At 51.8% G+C, this 17,727-nt stretch overlaps 1 protein-coding gene across 1 annotated transcript in view; it reads right to left on the reverse strand.

Moving 5' to 3' along the window:
• LOC146782848 (secretory phospholipase A2 receptor-like) overlaps positions 1 to 5,775 on the reverse strand; it is a 64,849-nt gene extending 59,074 nt beyond the window's left edge. The window contains exon 1 of the mRNA XM_085638035.1: positions 5,710 to 5,775. The gene's annotated coding sequence lies outside the window, so the exon portion shown is untranslated. The remainder of the gene's footprint in view (positions 1 to 5,709) is intronic.
• Positions 5,776 to 17,727: the final 11,952 nt, after the last annotated feature.

The following is a 17,727-nucleotide window of genomic DNA, read 5'->3' on the forward strand; positions in this document are numbered from 1 at the left end:
CTGTGAAGCTCTAGACTGGCCCTGATCTGTGAAGCTCTAGACTGGCCCTGATCTGTGAAGTGATAGACTGGCCCTGATCTGTGAAGCTCTAGACTGGCCCTGATCTGTGAACCTCTAGACTGGCCCTGATCTGTGAAGCGCTAGACTGGCCCTGATCTGTGAAGCGCTAGACTGGCCCTGATCTGTGAAGCGCTAGACTGGCCCTGATCTGTGAAGCTCTAGACTGGCCCTGATCTGTGAAGTGCTAGACTGGTTCTTCTCTGGGCAGTGGTAGACTGGCCCTCCTCTGTGAAGCGCTAGACTGGCCCTGATCTGTGAAGCGCTAGACTGGCCCTCCTCTGTGAAGCGCTAGACTGGCCCTGATCTGTGAAGCTCTAGACTGGCCTCTGTGAGGCTCTAGACTGGCCCTGATCTGTGAGGTGATAGACTGGCCCTGATCTGTGAAGTGCTAGACTGGCCCTGATCTGTGAAGCTCTAGACCTGCCCTGATCTCTAAAGCTCTAGACTGGCCCTGATCTGTGAAGCGCTAGACTGGCCCTGATCTGTGAAGCGCTAGACTGGCCCTGATCTGTGAAGCTTTAGACTGGCCCTTATCTGTGAAGCTCTAGACTGGCCCTGATCTGTGAAGCTCTAGACTGGCCCTGATCTGTGAAGCTCTAGACTGGCCCTGATCTGTGAAGTGATAGACTGGCCCTGATCTGTGAAGCTCTAGACTGGCCCTGATCTGTGAACCTCTAGACTGGCCCTGATCTGTGAAGCGCTAGACTGGCCCTGATCTGTGAAGCGCTAGACTGGCCCTGATCTGTGAAGCGCTAGACTGGCCCTGATCTGTGAAGCTCTAGACTGGCCCTGATCTGTGAAGTGCTAGACTGGTTCTTCTCTGGGCAGTGGTAGACTGGCCCTCCTCTGTGAAGCGCTAGACTGGCCCTGATCTGTGAAGCGCTAGACTGGCCCTCCTCTGTGAAGCGCTAGACTGGCCCTGATCTGTGAAGCGCTAGACTGGCCCTCCTCTGTGAAGCGCTAGACTGGCCCTGATCTGTGAAGCGCTAGACTGGCCCTGATCTGTGAAGCTCTAGACTGGCCCTGATCTGTGAAGTGCTAGACTGGTTCTTCTCTGGGCAGTGGTAGACTGGCCCTCCTCTGTGAAGCGCTAGACTGGCCCTGATCTGTGAAGCACTAGACTGGCCCTGATCTGTGAAGCTCTAGACCTGCCCTGATCTCTAAAGCTCTAGACTGGCCCTGATCTGTGAAGCGCTAGACTGGCCCTGATCTGTGAAGCTTTAGACTGGCCCTTATCTGTGAAGCTCTAGACTGGCCCTGATCTGTGAAGCTCTAGACTGGCCCTGATCTGTGAAGCTCTAGACTGGCCCTGATCTGTGAAGTGATAGACTGGCCCTGATCTGTGAAGCTCTAGACTGGCCCTGATCTGTGAACCTCTAGACTGGCCCTGATCTGTGAAGCGCTAGACTGGCCCTGATCTGTGAAGCGCTAGACTGGCCCTGATCTGTGAAGCGCTAGACTGGCCCTGATCTGTGAAGCTCTAGACTGGCCCTGATCTGTGAAGTGCTAGACTGGTTCTTCTCTGGGCAGTGGTAGACTGGCCCTCCTCTGTGAAGCGCTAGACTGGCCCTGATCTGTGAAGCGCTAGACTGGCCCTCCTCTGTGAAGCGCTAGACTGGCCCTGATCTGTGAAGCGCTAGACTGGCCCTCCTCTGTGAAGCGCTAGACTGGCCCTGATCTGTGAAGCGCTAGACTGGCCCTGATCTGTGAAGCTCTAGACTGGCCCTGATCTGTGAAGTGCTAGACTGGTTCTTCTCTGGGCAGTGGTAGACTGGCCCTCCTCTGTGAAGCGCTAGACTGGCCCTGATCTGTGAAGCACTAGACTGGCCCTGATCTGTGAAGCTCTAGACTGGCCCTGATATGTGAAGCTCTAGACTGGCCCTGATCTGTGAAGCTCTAGACTGGCCCTTATCTGTGAAGCTCTAGACTGGCCCTGATCTGTGAAGCGCTAGACTGGCCCTGATCTGTGAAGCTCTAGACTGGCCCTGATCTGTGAAGCTCTAGACTGGCCTCTGTGAGGCTCTAGACTGGCCCTGATCTGTGAAGTGCTAGACTGGTTCTTCTCTGGGCAGTGCTAGACTGGCCCTTCTCTGTGAAGTGCTAGACTGGCCCTGATCTATGAAGCTCTAGATTGGCCCTGATCTGTGAAGCTCTAGACTGGCCCTGATCTGTGAAGCTCTAGACTGGCCCTGATCTGTGAAGCTCTAGACTGGCCCTGATCTGTGAAGCTCTAGACTGGCCCTGATCTGTGAAGCTCTAGACTGGCCTCTGTGAGGCTCTAGACTGGCCCTGATCTGTGAGGTGATAGACTGGCCCTGATCTGTGAAGTGCTAGACTGGCCCTGATCTGTGAAGCTCTAGACCTGCCCTGATCTCTAAAGCTCTAGACTGGCCCTGATCTGTGAAGCGCTAGACTGGCCCTGATCTGTGAAGCTTTAGACTGGCCCTGATCTGTGAAGCTCTAGACTGGCCCTGATCTGTGAAGCTCTAGACTGGCACTGATCTGTGAAGCTCTAGACTGGCCCTGATCTATGAAGCTCTAGACTGGCCCTGATCTGTGAAGCTCTAGACTGGCCCTGATCTATGAAGCTCTAGACTGGCCCTGATCTGTGAGGCTCTAGACTGGCCCTGATCTGTGAGGTGCTAGACTGGCCCTGATCTGTGAAGTGCTAGACTGGCCCTGATCTCTGAAGCTCTAGACCTGCCCTGATCTCTGAAGCTCTAGGCTGGCCCTGATCTGTGAAGCGCTAGACTGGCCCTGATCTCTGAAGCTCTAGACTGGCCCTGATCTGTGAAGCTCTAGACTGGCACTGATCTCTGAAGCTCTAGACTGGCCCTGATCTGTGAAGTGATAGACTGGCCCTGATCTGTGAAGCTCTAGACTGGCCCTGATCTCTGAAGCTCTAGACTGGCCCTGATCTGTGAAGTGATAGACTGGTTCTTCTCTGTGAAGTGATAGACTGGCCTTGCTAGGTAAACTGTTAGATTAGCCCCCGAAGTGCTAAACTGGCCCAGGTATGCACACTGCTAGACTAGCTTTTGTTTATGAAATTGTAGACTGGCCCTGCTCTGCCAACTCCTAGAGTGGCTCTGCTCTGCAAACTGCTAGACAGGCCCAGATATGTGAAGCACTAAACTGGGACTTGTCCGCCAAGTGCTAAACTACCTTAGTTTCATGAAATTCTAGACAGGCCCTGCTCTGCGAACTGCCACACTAGCCCTGGTCTGTGACCTTGTAAACTGGCTCTCGTCCATGAGCTGCTAGACTGGTCCTGTCCCATCAAGTGCTCGACCGGCCCCGCTCCATCAACTGCTAGTCTGTTCCTGCTCCATCAAGTGCTTGACTGGCCCTGCTCCATCAAGTGCTGGACTGGCCCTGCTCCATCAAGCGCTGGACTGGCCCTGCTCCATCAAGCGCTGGACTGGCCCTGCTCCATCAAGTGCTGCACTGGCCCTGCTCCATCAAGTGCTGGACTGGCCATGCTCCATCAAGTGCACGACCGGCCCTGCTCCATCAAACGCTGGACTGGCACTGCTCCATCAAGTGCTGCACTGGCCCTGCTCCATCAAGCGCTGGACTGGCTCTGCTCCATCAAGCGCTGGACTGGCCCTGCTCCATCAAGCGCTGGACTGGCCCTGCTCCATCAAGTGCTGCACTGGCCCTGCTCCATCAAGTGCTGGACTGGCCATGCTCCATCAAGTGCACGACTGGCCCTGCTCCATCAAACGCTGGACTGGCACTGCTCCATCAAGCGCTGGACTGGCCCTGCTCCATCAAGCGCTGGACTGGCCCTGCTCCATCAAGTGCTGCACTGGCCATGCTCCATCAAGTGCACGACCGGCCCTGCTCCATCAAACGCTGGACTGGCCCTAGTACATCAAGTGCTAGACCGGCCCTGCTCCATCAAGTGCACGACCGGCCCTGCTCCATCAAACGCTGGACTGGCACTGCTCCATCAAGCGCTGGACTGGCCCTGCTCCATCAAGCGCTGGACTGGCCCTGCTCCATCAAGTGCTGCACTGGCCCTGCTCCATCAAGTGCTGGACTGGCCATGCTCCATCAAGTGCACGACCGGCCCTGCTCCATCAAACGCTGGACTGGCACTGCTCCATCAAGTGCTAGACCGGCCCTGCTCCATCTAGTGCTGGACTGGCCCTGCTCCATTGTGTGCTAGACTAGCCCTGTTCCATCAAGTGCTGGACTGGCCCTGCTCCACCGAATTCTGGACTGGCCCTGCTCCATCAAGTGCTCGACCGGCCGTGCTACATCAAGCGCTGGACCGACCCTGCTCCATCAAGTGGTCGACCGGCCCTGCTTCATCAAGTGCTAGACTGGCCCTGCTACATCAAGTGCTGCACTGGCCCTGCTCCATCAAGTGCTGGACTGGCCCCGCTCCATCTAATGCTAGACTGGCCCTGCTCCATCAAGTGCTCGACCGGCCGTGCTCCATCAAGCGCTGGACCGACCCTGCTAAATCAAGTGGTCGACCAGCCCTGCTCCATCAAGTGCTAGACTGGCCCTGCTCCATCAAGTGCTGCACTGGCCCTGCTCCATCAAGTGCTGGACTGGCCATGCTCCATCAAGTGCACGACCGGCCCTGCTCCATCAAACGCTGGACTGGCACTGCTCCATCAAGCGCTGGACTGGCCCTGCTCCATCAAGCGCTGGACTGACCCTGCTCCATCAAGCGCTGGACTGGCCCTGCTCCACCAAGTGCTGCACTGGCCCTGCTCCATCAAGTGCTGGACTGGCCATGCTCCATCAAGTGCACGACCGGCCCTGCTCCATCAAACGCTGGACTGGCACTGCTCCATCAAGTGCTGCCCTGGCCCTGCTCCATCAAGCGCTGGACTGGCTCTGCTCCATCAAGCGCTGGACTGGCCCTGCTTCATCAAGCGCTGGACTGGCCCTGCTCCATCAAGTGCTGCACTGGCCCTGCTCCATCAAGCGCTGGACTGGCCCTGCTCCATCAAGTGCACGACCGGCCCTGCTCCATCAAACGCTGGACTGGCACTGCTCCATCAAGCGCTGGACCGGCCCCGCTTCATCAAGCACTGGACTGGCCATGCTCCATCAAGAGCTGAACTGGCCATGCTCCATCAAGTGCTGGACTGGCCCTGCTCCATCAAGTGCGGCACTGGCCCTGCTCCATCAAGTGCTGGACTGGCCATGCTCCATCAAGAGCTGAACTGGCCATGCTCCATCAAGTGCTCGACCGGCCCTGCTCCATCAAACGCTGGACTGGCACTGCTCCATCAAGCGCTGGACTGGCCCTGCTCCATCAAGCGCTGGACTGGCCCTGCTCCATCAAGCGCTGGACTGGCCCTGCTCCATAAAGTGCTGCACTGGCCCTGCTCCATCAAGTGCTGGACTGGCCATGCTCCATCAAGTGCTGCACTGGCCCTGCTCCATCAAGTGCTGGACTGGCCATGCTCCATCAAGTGCACGACCGGCCCTGCTCCATCGAACGCTGGACCGGCCCCGCTCCATCAAGCACTGGACTGGCCTCCATCATGCTCCATCAAGTGCTGAGGTCTCTCTCTGTATAATAAAGTGCAAGTTTTCACCTTCTGTGAGCTGTTAGCATGTGCACGGATGGCCACATCACGCACCCTGTAAGATAATGCGACCCCTTGGTGCTGCACCTACCTCTCTTCAGCCTCCTCCGCCGCCGTCCGTGCAGCCCTGCGCCCTTTGCTTGAATTCTCTGGTCTTCCAGGCACTCTGGAACGGAACTCATTCAGCCTCTGGCTAAAATCCGAGGGCCTGTTCTGCTGGTCGCTTACTATTCAAATTCTAGCCGGTGCTCATTTCCCTGGGCTCCTGGTTGTGTTGTTTACTATGGAAAGCGTCCCCAGGGTGTCATCGCACGTGCAGGTATACCCTGTGAACTGCGTCACCGCTGGAAGGGCCGGCAGGGCGCAGGCCTTGCCCCACCACCAGCGCGCGGGCACCGCGACCTCTGCCACTGCGGCCACGCGGCGGTCGGGGAGTCCGTCTCTGGTGCCGAGCAGAGTCTTAAACCTGAAGTCAGCTCCACTGGACTCACTTTGTCGTCCAGCTTAATGGAGGAAAGCACAGGTTGGCTTGCAAACCTACAAGGGTACAGCGGCCCCACTTTACAGAACCACCCAGAGGGCTTTTGTTTTAACTCTCATGACAGCATTTATTTGAATGATTGCTTAAACTCTATGTTGTGCCACCTGACTGGACTATTTGGTAGAAATGTATTATTTCCTGTTGCAGCAAAAGCAGAAACACATGACACACAACTCACCCCATTCGACTAGTGCCAAATCGCACTATAAAACCCTACAACATGTTTCCGACTGGCTGTCCGGCTGTTCAGAGATTATTATTTTTTAACTCGCAGTTTAAGTGTGATTGTGTACACTTTAACATAGGGCCTGCCTACTTGTGTGCATGTTGCAATAGTTAACATGGTTTCTTTCTGCTGCACCTTATCGTTTACACTCAGCCAGTGGAGCAGAAATCTTACAATATACACTTTACACAAATTGTCACACAGCTACTCACCAAATCAAAGAAATACATTTCTCAAGGGCAAGTGCCCCTTCCCTACAATAAAGAGGGGCTACTCCAGTGTATCTATAACATATAATCTGCCCTATAGCTAAGATAATACCCTGAAGGATGAGACAGCCCTCAGCCCTGAATGAGGCTAACCCTCAGAGTTTCACACAGGCCATGGCTTGAGGCTCACCTTTGGTACCCACTGTGAAGACCCCAGGGATCCAGGGCTTCTAGATCTCTTGTGCTTGGCTGTATCCAGTGTCAGTCATCCCAGAGCATGCAGAAAGCCCTGTAACTAGGGGCCTGTGCCCACCACCCGGGAGAAATTAAAGGGACAGGCTGTGTTTCTGTCCTGGGAACCTGCCGCCACTCTGTGTGCCAGTGGCATACCCTCTCGGAGGGCCGAAATAGAATCTGCAATGGCCTCCACAGGGCTGCCTTCACCCCAATTCCTTCAGCCTGGTGACCGGGGCTGCTTCCTGTCTGGGCTCAGATGGAATGTGCATTATGCAGGCATATTTAGCATCATTTCAGTAGTTTCGTGTTAAACTGGTTAAGTGAAATCCCCCAAAGTACATTATTACACCACATAGCATTATTATGGTTCCCCCCCCCACTACTTTTTTTAGCTAAAAATATTGAATGCATGGATGCATTTCATGGTAAAATATAGCACTAGATGCCAGTTTTGCATTTCACTTAATTATGCATATGTTGGCAAAATTTGACATAACTATGCAAAAGCGGATTTCCCACAATCCTGCTCCTCACCGATGCAGGAAGAAGCAAAAACTGAATAAAGTCTTGTAATATCTGGTGGAAGAGCTCCAGGCCGCGTTGTCATCTTTTAACTTTTATCTTTTTTTATGACTGCTATTGAGCTGCAGGGATCTTCAGAAATGATGTGTTCTATGAGGCTTGAAAAGCCAGAGATAGCAACATGTGAACAGAATTCCCAGGTGATTTTTTAGAAACTTCAAGTTGTAATGAATGTCAATCAGAGCAGTGACTAATGCCATACACAGGTGTCAAAAAAGAGTGAAGTGCGTTTTCTTTAATTGTTAGTAGTCTTGCTTTATTTTTACAGGTCGTAGGTTCTGTGACTTACAGGACAGGTCTTTTCGTAGCTGTCGTGGCTCATGGTTTGGCTCTTAAGTGTCAAGCCAGACACCGGGCTCGGTGAGTTTGGTGGCTTGCCCTACTCTACCTGAGGAAAGCTGGGCTCAAGGGCTCCAGGACAGGGCTGACTGGGGAGTGGGCGCGCTTCAACCGCAAATGGGACATTGAACTATGTGTCCTGCAAATTCACAGTTTTCCAAGAATCCATCTGGTTGGAGGTTGGGGGCCTCCCGCTACATGGTTCACCCTGTTATAGACTAGTTAAGAAAAGGTAAAATCATGCATGCTCAACATTTTGTTGCACACCTTTCTCTTCAGAGTCCACAGAACAATATTTTTCAGATAGAACACTGCTCCACAGTTATTTAACAAAAGACTTGGGAAGAATATATAAACAGATGCAAAATGTAAACTAACTAAAAGAGCACTTTTTCTGGGACAGACTCTACCCTCAGATTCCTCACCTTATAATATTGTCCATGCATCAGACTGGATTCAGAAAATATTGGACAGTACTGTGGAAATCGGAAATAATTTCCGTTAGCATAAGCTGAAGCCATCTTGTTTATGGCATCCATTTTGTTAGCTATGCAATTCTTCCATCTTCACTGTTGCTTGCCTTTCTATTCTGCTTGAGTCATCAGCTTTAGTTAACTCCTTCTGTACTGAGCCAAAGCAATGTATGCGCTAAGAAAAGGCCTGTAGCTGCTAGAATGCACCTGGCTAAAGATATAACTGTCAACTGTGTTTTGCAACTGTAAGCAGTTCTGTTCTCCCTCCCTCTTTGCTGACTAAGTGATTACCCATCTGCCCATGTCTGGCTGTAACTATTCCTGTGTAGGTCTGTACCTTCTATTTTTAACTACATGCTTACTCTGCAACAAACTCTGTATACAAGTCCCATGGTCTGTGTATTCCATGTACTACCTCAGGCAGCACTTGAGAGTGCTGTGTGGACGTAGTCCCACTCATGAGTGATTAATAAACTTGTTATTTGAATTCCAGCTTCAGTGCCAATCTCCATTTTGTTGGTCTACAGACCCATGGACAGAGAAGGGTGACCCCTGCACCAGTGGGCTCATTAAAAAGCACATTTCCACAGTACCTTCGTGCGCTCATAAGTGGCACTGGCAGCTCCGTGACAAAGTCCTCCGTGTCGGGGTGGCATGCATGGTGCCTTTATAGGCACCATCCGGGCATGCTATCAGTTTCTTTTGTGACTATTTCTGCACCAATAGCAGTCATGGCTGAATGGTGTGTAACTAGTGTGCAGAATCTCACAAGATTGTTTGGCTGAAGAGTTCATTTCTCAGAGTGAGGAGGATGAAAGGGGCAGTGAGGAATCTGCGAATAGATAGAGACACTACCAGAAAAAGTACTACCGAAGGTAAGTGACTTGCTCTTCTGATAAAGTCTTCTAACTGCAGATTCCTCACCCTAGGATAGATACACAAGCAATACCTCCCCAGTGGTGGGTCTGTGAACTGACTTAAACCAAAAAGTCCTTGAGGACTGAACAGGCAAAACACCCGTCTCAACGGACCACACTATCCAGGCAGAAGTGTTTCATGAATGTGTGAAGTGAGGCCCACATAGCAGCCTGACAAATGTACAGGACAGGTGCTCCACGTACAAACGTAGTGGCAGCTTTTGCTTGGGGTGGAATGAGCCAGCAAGCCTTCAAGGAGCTGTTCCTTAGTCAACCCATAGAAGATTTTTATGAAGAGCACAATTGAACACAAGATGGTCCATTTTTGCACTGCCTTGCTTTTTTTTGCGCTCCAGTGAGCCCAATGAAAAGCTGATCGTCCACTCGGTGTTCTGTGGTGCGATCGATGTAAAAGGTGGGAGCAGGGTTTTAAGTGATATAAAAAAAACTGGGGTGTCTCATAAAGGGGCGTCGTCAATGTAATTAAGGACGGGGCGTAAAACACGTAAGCTAAAAATCTGTGCTTAGCATAGTGTGTCGCCCGACTTGTATTTTGCGGTTTGTGTCATTGCATCCAGATATATGATACAATTAACATCATACCTACAACAAGTCAGGACTGTTGGCTTTGCCAATGGTTGTTAGTTGCATAAGATGAATAAGCAGCAACTATGGCTTGTATAGAACATTGAAAAAGCTACCACTTAAAGCCTTGGTGACACCTTGACAATGTTACTGCTCCTGAGTTTCAAAAAGAGAAGGGAAATACAGAGAAAAAATTACTGTCTTTTATAGGATTTCCCTTCCCCTACAACACTCACCTGGCATGACGTCATTCCGTAACTTCTCCACTAGTGAGAAGAGAGCAGTGTGAGAAGACGCACATCTATGTGCCTGCTGTCACTGCAGTCCGGAAAATAACGGACCGCCTGTGACAGGGCTCAGAACAGAGCCCAATAGAGACCAGTTTCGAGGCCCCCTTTAAAAAACTGCCGGTGCTCAGCATCAATGAGACCCGGCCCACTTAAATCCCTGGGTGGGAGCTCTTTAGGGGGTCAAAACAAAGAGCCACTGCTACTCCTTAGACGGATGGGGTGGACTGAAAAATGTAGGCAACATAATGTTTTGGCTGACACCACCTTCACTAGGAAAGAGGCCAGAGTCCGAAGAACCAGTTTATCTGGGTAGAAACCAGTGTAAAGGGGATGAACCGAAAGAGCTTGAAGCTCGCTTACCCTCCTGGCCAACATAATTGCCACTAGAAAGGCTGTGTTAAGTGTCAGAAGCCTCAAGGGGCAGCTGTGAATGGGTTCAAAAGGGGAACACATCAGAAAGGTGAAGACCATATTAAGGTCCCTCTGGGGCATAATATAAGGGGTAGGTGGGAACAAAGGCTGTAAGCCCTTAGGAAGGCGTGCCACAATGGTTGACAGAAATGGAGACGGCTGAGCCGGCTGAGCCGGCTGAGCCGGCAACCGCAAAAAAAGACAAAATGGAGTACAGGTAACCTTTAACAGTAGCAAGGGAAGGCCTTGCTGGTCTAAGGGTAATACAAACAATAGCACCTCCAACAGGGAGGGAGAAAATGGGTCAATTTGTCATAAGAAGCACCACACCGCAAACTTGTCCTAACAGCAGACGTATACTGTCTTTGACGAGGGATGCCTGGCTGCCAGAATGACCACAGATTTTGGAATGAAGAGTGAAGACACTGAACTGTCACTGTTCAATCTCCAGGCATGAAGGTAGAGCATGAGCTTCAGGCACAAAACCCTGCCCTGTTGCTGCAACAGGAGATCCTTCCTGTTGGAATGGAAACGCTCTCTGCATGGTACTGGGTGTGTACCCCTGCCCTGAGTGCCCAACTGTACTCATGTCTGGATCCTTAATGCTGATTTTTGCTGCCTTAGGCAAACACAGATTATGCATGTGCACCATGATATAGACCTGTCTCACGGATTGCAGTCTCGTTGGACCAGGAGGGCGCCCTAAGCGCTTCCATCAAAGGGGTGGAAGACTACAGCCTCCACCAGGAGTTAAGTGGGACTAGAGTGGCGGTGGCAGAGTACCGCGTAGGGGTCAGTAGGAGTGACAAGGCCCTTCTCAACCTGCATCACTGGAGTGTGTCTTACAGGCTCAATCAGTTAAAGTTCTGCTGCTGTGTGCTTAACTCACCCTTTGGCTACATCCGTTTGGTGTGTAGTGCTGCGCAGCCCATAACTGGCGCATCTGTGCTGGGTGTATGAGCGCCTGTGAAAGGTACAATACAGGGACAATGCCGTATGGAGCAGTGTGTGCATGGTTAAATGTATGTGATGGTTGTATTCACACCGGGTGTTGCTTTTAAATCTAAGAGCCGCTTGAGAAGAGACCTTCAGTCTGGTTTTTGTTATGGCACATGGTCGTATTTGATTAGCTTAACAAAGTCACAAATGCACTGCAGGTAGCGGCCCGATTCACTCTAACTTATAGAAATTGTTTCTGTGAATATTTTCACTCAAATCTGCATGTGTACATTAGAAGCATGTGGATTGTGAATGAACACTTATCATGCCACTGTGCAATGAATTCACGACATCTCTTGGCACAATAATATGACAAATGTTGTATTTTCCTTCTCTGTTTATGTGTGTGTTTGTCCTTGTCTTTATTTTAATAGGTTGGGTGTAGGTTTTCCAATAAGACGGAGCACCTACCAGCGCGACGACGCAATTTCCCCTTACTATCAAGGTACTATAGGTTCACAGTACTTAATTTTCACTGGAACCTTTTCTTTTTCATTCATATACTTTTTAGATTCACCTGTCTGATTTGGTCCTGACGAAGTGCGATCGGATCCCTTAAGGACCTACTCTGAAGCGTGAAACATGTTGACCCTATTTTTCTAGAACTTTCACTCCCTATTCGCTCACCTATCCTGAGAGTTGCAGTAAATTCTATATCTGCCCTCATTATATTGTTTTTTGAGGACCTCCAGGATCATTTTTAATCTATGCTGGATAGAGCCGTGAATAAAGGTCTTGGTTTCTACCTAGTAGTTTTAACGCACCACTCACATCCCTCATAGACATACCCACACACCCCCATGCACAACTGCGGCGTCTCCTAAAAGAACTCCGACAAAGAGCCCTCTTGCGGGGCCCGTGGGGGACTGCAGCGCCACCTCCACGAGGAGCAACGCCCTATGATGAAGCAGGACACCTGAAAGGGTGTGTGAGGGCACTAAATTTCAAAGGAGAAATTCCCCACACTCATTCCGGCCCAACCAATCTCAAAGCACACACAGCAGATCTTCCTACCTCTTTCTTTAGGAACAGCTACCCTCTCAATATAAATATGGTTGTATTCATGCCTATGAGGGGTACAATATCAGAGGATGCAGTGCTGTGCAGTGTAGGTGATAAATGTATGTATGCCTATGAGTGGTACAGTACATGAAGGATACAATGCTGGGTATTGTATTGTGTGTTGACTGTATACATGCACTGGGTGTAGAGTGCCTATGAATGGTATTATACATGGAGGGCCCTGTGTTCCCTTTTGGGAGATCCAGGCCTGCATGGTGAAACATGGAGAAGGGATAGAGGAATCCCCCTCCCCCAACAGATGTGTATTGCTGCATTCCTGTAAGCTGGGTGGGGCACACACTGAGGAGGGGGAGAGTCAGGCTTCCACTGTACACTTCAAATGGTGCTCTTTATTTAGTGAGAGGTCACAGGGAAGGGGCCTGGACACATCTTAGGAAGGAGATGAGGCTGGTAAGAGAATCAAAGAGTAGGGCTGGAGGCCTGGGCTAACCTTTTGACGCACCCATCACTGTAGCTAACATCCAGGTGTGAACTCTAGCCTTTTCCATGGCCTTTGTTGTGGGGCTATCAGCTTTGGAATCACTCCTGCTGTGGCAGAGTGCTTTCAGGAGGAAGAGAGGGTTGAGGAGTTGGCAGTTCAGAAAAAGCAGACCCCCAGCATAAACTTCAAAATCTCTGATCCCAACTCAAATTTGGTGTCTGGAAAAGGTCTTTAAGAAGGGAAGCTTGAGATCCCAGGAATTGCCATCTGCAAAGTAGCCAAGAGGGCTGTGTGAGGAGGGGAAAACTCTGCAAGACTTCTGCCTGGGACCAGGACTGGGGGGCAAGGCCTGCTAGTTTCCCTGCTGGGTGAGGGGACATCACTCAGGGAATCCAAGACCACCTACCCTGGAGTCAGACGCACTAGTGCCTGCCTACTTGCCAAGACCAGTGTGCCGTGTGAGGAAGACAAGAGTGTTGGAGGGAGCAAGGCCCAATGGAGAGCCCTGTCGATTGGACTCCATTTACAAGCTGTGAGGAAATGGCTGCCGCACCAATTGGATGGAGTCAGCAACCCTCGGATGCCTGAGGACGACGGCTGTGAACTCAACTGTGTGCATTACTGCGCCAAGCATGCCAGAGCCTGTGCGTAGAGAGGAGCACCGACCTCGTATGCTGGAAGGGGCTACCGCATAAAGGCTGCAGTGCGGTGGGGGCCACGGTAAGCCGCAACCCCTGTGTGCCACAAAAGACCACCTAATGAAGATTTCAGTGCTGGGAGGACCGTAGCCCTTGAGCTGTGGTGAGCCGCAACCCTGTATGCCAGGATGGGCTGCAACTGAAGACTTTCCTGTGCCAAACAGGCTGGAGGCCATGTACAGGGAAGGTATGGTAACCTGTATGCCAGAAGGGATCACAAGGAGCAACAAGATGGTCTACCTGATCTATAGCAACCCAACCGGAGAAGTGAGGATACCGCGAGAGCACCGGCACAGTCACCAAGGCGATGTCAAGAGGGGCAGGCCTGCTGACACAGGGTCCACAGCCCCACCCTGCCCTGTTTGTGTTGCAATAACACACAGCATTGGTGTTGTCTGTGAACACCTAAACTAGCCTGACCTTGATGGATAGAATGAATACTTTCAATACCAAGTGGATAGCCCTCCGGCCCAGAAGATTTATTTGGAGCTGAGACTGTCGAAGACCAGAGTCCTCTGATCTCCACCTCTCTCAAGTGGCCACTTAAATTAAAAGTGATGAATCGGTCACCACTGTCAGCTCTGAGTGAGGAAGGGAGAGGGGTCTGCCACTGATTCAATAGCGGTTCATCAACCACCACTGCAGATGCTTTGCAGTCTCCTCGGAAATCTGGACCAGGCTGGAGAGATTCACCTGGTGCTGTGCACACTAGAACTTCAGGTCCCACTGCAGAGCCCGCAAGTGCCATCTGGAGTTTCACCAGCAGGATGCATAAGACCATCAGACCCAGCAGCCTCAGAGTCAGTCATACTGAGATACTAGAACAAGGCAGAAACATCTGGACCAAAGGCCAAATATCCCAGACACTCCACTTTTGAGTGTAAGCATGGAACTGCAGTGTCCAGAATGGCACTAAAAATAGGAGGGTCTGAGAAGGAGTCGGTGTGTTTTTGGCATGTTGATAGGCAACCACACTGAATGCAGGAAGTTCACCGTAATTTGGAGGTGGGTGACCACTGCCTGGGGCAAACTCTTCTTCAGCAGGCAGTCGTCAAGTTAGGGAAACACTGGGACCCCTGACCTCAGAAGATGTGTTGCAACCGCCGCCATCCCTTTGGTTAACACCAGATGAATACTGGAGCAATCTGGAAAGCTCCTGGTCCATCATGAAGAGCAGGTAATGCATGTGGGTCTGCAGGACAGGAAAGTGGAAGTGTGGGTCCTGGGGTCCAACATAACCATCAACTCTCCAGGATCAAAGTCAGACAAGACCTGGGCCAGAGTGAGCATCTTGAATCCCTCCTTTCATAGGACGGCATTGAAAGGGGGCAGATCTAAGTTAGGCATGCATGAGACCTCCATTCTTTTTCGGCACCAGAAGGTAGCGGGAATAGCAAACATGAACTTTTCCTGATGCAGGTACCCTCTTGATAGCTTCCTTGGCCAAAAGGGCCTCCACTTCTTTCCGGAGCAAGGAAAGTGGTCCTCTGTCAGCTAAACTGGAGCAGGTTGCAAGGGAGGTGGGGTGTCTAAACATGGAAGGGCATAACCCTGCTGGATGATTTGGAGCACCCACTTGTCCAATGTTATTACTCACCATTGGGGTAGTTGGCCACTTGATCCTGCCGCCAATAGCATGACTGTGTTGCATAGAAGGCATGTGGAAAGAAATTAACTGTTGTCAGTGTGCCAGGTTTGCACCTATATAGGCACCGCGCAGGTCACTTCCGACATGGTCGACGTTGACGTGGAGCCGCCGACACCACCTACCGGCACACAGAGGTACTGCTCACGATTTTCCAGACCCGGAGGCATTTGAGAGACCGGCAGCAAAATGGCCACTGCCTAGCGTGGATCTGCTGGCTAACGGTGCAATCCATCAACTATCTGTCGTGTCAGGACACTGGGCTTGCCAACGTGCTATTATTGCCAACACCTGAGGAACCCACTATTGAGGCAGTAACAGCGGCGAGCACTCAGTAGCGGCAGTGAGTGCTCGGTAATCGATGCAAATCGCCCACAGCCTGCTGTGCGGTCTGGCGGGATGGGACTGCCCCCTACCCCACGACTGGGAACACCTTACAGTGTCTGCAGGCCTTGTTCCCTCTGGGCCGGAGACACCACTGCATTGGTGCTGTGCACCCCTCACGCTGGTACTGCCCGCTGCATCCTCTGCTTGCCTGCTCTTCACACTCACGGGGGGCAGCATACGAGGGATGACAGTTGCCTGGGACTGCACCGCTGGAACCTCCACTGTGTCCCCGCTGCGACTGACGAGAGGAGACCAGCACTGAAGGGCGCTTGATCTTTGTAGTGCCTGGTTTGAGAGGTAGTGGCCCCGATCCACATAACTGAGCTGCTGGTGGGCCCTCACTATCATCGTGAGGATTTGGACAACGTGGGTTGCCGGGCTGCAATTGATGTGGGCCCACGCACCTGACTTCTTGCATCTGGGCTGCCGCGGCCTAGACCCAGCAGAGCTGGTCTGCTGAGGCTCTTATCTCCCACCAAGACAGGGGATGCCACAAAGCCTCGTCTGATCTCGACGCCTGCTGGATAACATGGGGGAAGGGTTCATCAAAGAAGCACAGGAAACTCTTCATAAGACAAAGAAGTTTACTGGTAACACAACCTGGCATCCAGCTACCTCCGCGACCCAGCTGCAACTGACAATCGTGGAGTGCTGTGTACCTTACATTCTAAACACGAGGGCACAGAACGCAAAGAACACGCGCGCTCCAACCCCGGTAAGAATGTTCATGCACAATACAGAAATTACACGCATAGTTAATGTAAGACACATCACAACAGGACCCATACCTGCCCTCTGGTTGCTGGGCATGCCAGGCCACCCAACGCTCACGTCTGCAGATTAAAAGGTAAGAGGGGGGAGCGAACTGCGCTTTTGGGAGCTGGGAGCTGCTGCATTGAAGCCCTGTCACTTATATCACCCTTGAGGCTTCAAGACAGCGCAGTGACCTGGGGGGTGCAAGAAGGGACCCCCAGAGGACAATTTTTGCCCCTGCCTAAGGTGCTGCTTACAGTCGTGGGCATTCCCCTTCCTCCTGCCATGACCTGCTCATGCCCCCCAGCCAGCTTCCACTCAACTCTCTGGTGAGGCAAGGCCCGAAGAGGACGCTGCAAGACCGCAGCAGCCCTTACTTCTCCTCTGACACTCACATGGAAGTGCATGCAGACTGCGAGTGTAGCGCAAAAGAGCTGGGCACCCCTGTTACTTCATTGGGTGGTCCATCAGCGCCACACCCAAGCACTCTTTCAAACCGCGCTTCCCAGATCCCTGGTGTAGGAGCTAAGCGAACAGCGTCCCGGCAACTACATCCCCTAGCTTAGACAGCATCATGGGAAGCTGGAGCCTCGCCATCCAAGCTCACATTCTAGGGAAAGTGTCAAAAACGACATACGGACAAGGACGATGACCCTCTCGGGGGCATCCCAAACCGCAGCTGGTGGACGTAAAGAACAGCCTTTGCTCTATTGACGCCAAAATCGACCTGTTAACCAGCCACATGGACCGCATCAAAGAAAGGGTTGACAAGCATGATGACTGTCAACTGCGTGGTGACCCGCACTTTTGATGTGGAGGATACTCGGACTGCTTCTGTGGAGCACCTCCTCCGCATGGATGACATTCTTAAAGTCAAAGCAGAAGAATGAAAACCTTGAAGCTCGCTCCAGGTCCAATAATCTCTGCATCCTCCTGGTAATAGTTCTCCATCTTGTCGATTGCAGTGGAGTCTATGTGGAGCGCATGCTGTGGTCGCTATTCAGAGATGCGCTGTTGTCAGTCTTCATCGTGGAGACAGCCCATCGCTTATTTTGCCCTCACCCACCTCCAGGAGCGTCAGCAAGATCAATCTTTGCAAGACTGCTCAACTTAAAGGACTGCAACACTGTGATGAAGAGTGAGGGCTCCACTGTCCAATATCAGGGCAACAATCTTTTTTACCCCTACTTCACACTTGCAGTGCAAGCGGCCCGGTGCGAGTTACTCCCTGCAAAACACCTTCTCCAGAAAGCCGACATTCCCTACGCGCTACTGGATCTGGCCAAACTGCGCATTCAACATGACCGCAAACC

Source organism: Triturus cristatus, chromosome 12, assembly GCF_964204655.1.
Source record: "Triturus cristatus chromosome 12, aTriCri1.1, whole genome shotgun sequence".
NCBI lineage: Eukaryota > Metazoa > Chordata > Amphibia > Caudata > Salamandridae > Triturus > Triturus cristatus.